This window comes from Atractosteus spatula, chromosome 28 (genome assembly GCF_055471065.1).
Source record: "Atractosteus spatula isolate fAtrSpa1 chromosome 28, fAtrSpa1.hap1, whole genome shotgun sequence".
Classification (NCBI taxonomy): domain Eukaryota; kingdom Metazoa; phylum Chordata; class Actinopteri; order Semionotiformes; family Lepisosteidae; genus Atractosteus; species Atractosteus spatula.
This window is the reverse complement of record NC_142733.1, coordinates 4,297,195-4,300,216: the sequence shown is the minus strand read 5'-3', so window position 1 is coordinate 4,300,216 and position 3,022 is coordinate 4,297,195. Positions and strand designations below refer to the sequence as shown.

Sequence of the window (3,022 nt, the reverse complement as noted above, 5' to 3'; positions counted from 1 at the left end):
ATGAAAACGCTGCTCGTGTTTTCTGCATAGTGATTGTTTTCTCGGCAGAGAACAATTAAGACAGATCAACATCTCTCTCGTGTGAGGTAGTCACACGGTGCCGGTTTTTTTTTTTACAATATTTTTTTTTTAATTAGATCGCAGCGCAGCTTCGCCCAAAGCAACACCTGAGACAAAGATTTCATGCAATCTCATGCAGAGACCCACAACAAAACAAACAAACGGACAGACACCAGGATTGCTAGGCTAGTCCTGTATATTGGCTTGTGTCCAGAACATGGGTTGAATTCGGCATACGTCCTGTGTGGATTTCATTACACTGACACAAATGTTGCTTTATTTGGTCATAGAAACCAGGCGAAGAGATCCCTGGTGTGACGTCATGAGCGCGCGTTCGTGCGCGAGCTGTGGATTATGTTACCTAGCGCGTCTTGGCACCTCGCTGCCTCTGAAGCCACGCCCCCTGTTCTGTAAGCTTGTTTTGAGAAGGAAATGCCAATTATGAAACTCTCACAGTTCTGGACGGCTGCGCAGGCAGGTTTTTTTTTGCTCTGTTTAAAGGTTCACTCTCAGGCATTGCGCAATGCATTTGCGCTCTCTTTTACACGAGCCTGTCTCAAATATGTAAGCTAATGAAATGAGAAGCAAGTGCACGGCTTAGTCAATATTGCTAAAGGTAAGTTGAAAATGTTTGTTTTTTTGAGAGATGGGAAACCATTTTTTTAAGCGAGAAATCAAGCAATATGTGATTTTCCTATTGTTGTTGTGCTGTGTGGTGCCTGTTGTCCGACTGTGACTGTAATTATTCACTATTTTGTGTTGTACTGTGCAGATTGTGCGGAGTTGCCTGTTGTACTGCGCACATCCTGAGGGAATGGTGCAGATAAGAATCCCAACGTACATGTTCACAGGGCAAATACATTTCTTTCTCTATACAGTCTGTTTCACTTTTTTTCAGGAGGAAAGAACAACAGCTTACAACAACAACATCTTCATCATCATCCTTTGCATTTTGTGCATACATGTGATGCTGTGTTCACTGTAAATCTGCAATACCCCCAACATGGAGGTCTAGTGGGGACATCTGGCTGTTTGCTGAACTCATCTTTAAATGCTTTTGAGATTAAAACAGACTTTTGCATGGCAGGGAGAAAGTCTCTGAGGGCTAGTGTTTTTCAGGGGCCTAGAGACCCAAAGACACATTTTATGAAGAGGAGTCGGGAATCTTGTGTCTGATCTCAAACAGTGCTACAGACTGTTCACCCCCTTCACTTGAAACCAGGGCTGTTCTTAATCTGGAACAAAATAGTGAAACAAGAAGATAATATATCTATTATTCACAGCCTCCTGATAATCCCCATCTCTGAACTGGCTTCATCACTCTGCTCTCCTCCCCACTGAGAGCTGGTGTGTGGGGAGCGGACTGGTGCATCATCCAGGTGGGGGCTGCACACTGGTGGTGGTGGAGGGGATCCCCACGACCTGTAAAGTGCTGTGAGTGGACTGTCCAGAAAAGCGCTATAGAAGTAAGCAATTAATTAATCTATTGACTCCTTCAGAGGAAGACATGTACACTAAGGTATGTTGACTGCAGCTCGTCCTGGCTTTCTCTGGGCTTCACCAGATGGAACGTGACACCTCAAGTACAGCGTGTGCATGTTGTCATCCCCAGTGTGCGTCTGAACAAGTGCCTGCCTGCCTGCGTCTGAGGGCGCCGGAAGTTGGACAGGGCCCTCTCTCTGTCTTGTCTCGATGCGTGTCGGGAACGTGCACGGCCGGGCTTCCTCTGAGTCTGCAGGGGGCTGTGTGTGTCGGGTGCTGCTGTGCGTGAAGAGTGCGTGGCGGGGAAGAGGGTGTGGGCAGTAAGCAGACAACAGCTGCCTGTGCTGTGAGTCCGCTGGCTCCTCCCTCTGCTGATGAGGCTCCAGCTCAGGACATCTGACTCAGCATCACAAACATGGGCCCCGTGTCTGTCCTCAGGGCCTCCTTGTCCATGTGCACATGTCTTTGCTGAATGCCTGCATGTTAGCGATGTGTCCCTGTGTCCTCACTAGCTTCCATGTTAGCAGTGTGTTCCTCTGTCCACAACCTGTATGTCTATCTGTCCTCATTATCCTGTGTGTTAGAGGTTTGTCCATCTGTCCTCATTATCCTTTGTGTAAAAGGTGTGTCCATCTGTCCTCATTATCCTGTGTGTTAGAGGTTTGTCCATCTGTCCTCATTATCCTGTGTGTTAGAGGTGTGTCCCTGTTTGTCCAGTTCATTTCCTCTCTGCAAGTCTGTCTTCTGAATCACCTGTGCTTCCCAGCCTGGCATGTTGGAAAGAATGAACATCTGCATTCGTCTCTAATTGTGTGCGTGTCTCTCTCTTTCTTCTTTCAAAGCTGAAATTCTCCTCTTTGATAAAGGAAGGATGAAAAAGAACGTTTGTTTATTTTCTCACTGCGCCGTCCTCTGATCAGAACCCTCCACCTTGTACGCGGCACAGGAAATCTCAGAAACGCCCTCTGATGGATTAGATATACCGGGCACAAATACTACATAAATGATCATTTAAAGATACCCAATTGAAAAAAATGAAAATAAGCCGATCCGTAACTTGCAAATGGTAATAAATCAAATACGTTTGCTGTGTCTGTTCCAGTGAGTGACAACACAGCAGGGCAGAGTGAAGCACCCAGAAATGAACTGCCTTTTAAGTCGGACAGTAATAATGTCTCGCTCTCCTTACAGATCAATGAGCAGGAGCTTGCAAAAGAGGAACCTCAAACTCTGAAACAATAAAACCCAAGGACAGAAAAATCCAGCGCAATGTGTGCAGAATGGGGGGTGTATGTAGGCGTGTGTATGTGTGTGTCTGCAACACATTCCAGTCCGGCTACATCACTCCCATTCTTCCCTTCCTGTTTTTTTCTCCAAAAAAACAAATAAAAATGGCCCAGCTTGTAAAATCTGGTCTAACACAGTCAACAAACAAGCATTTTTTTACTAATCCTTGACCTGGAGGATTATTATGGCCTAG

General features: G+C 46.0%; 1 long non-coding RNA gene across 1 annotated transcript; it reads left to right on the top strand.

Moving 5' to 3' along the window:
* Positions 1-599: 599 nt before the first annotated feature.
* Positions 600-2,802, top strand: LOC148813789 (uncharacterized). Its single transcript, XR_016086175.1, has 2 exons — positions 600-676; positions 959-2,802. It is a non-coding gene; the product is annotated as an uncharacterized LOC148813789 (long non-coding RNA).
* Positions 2,803-3,022: the final 220 nt, after the last annotated feature.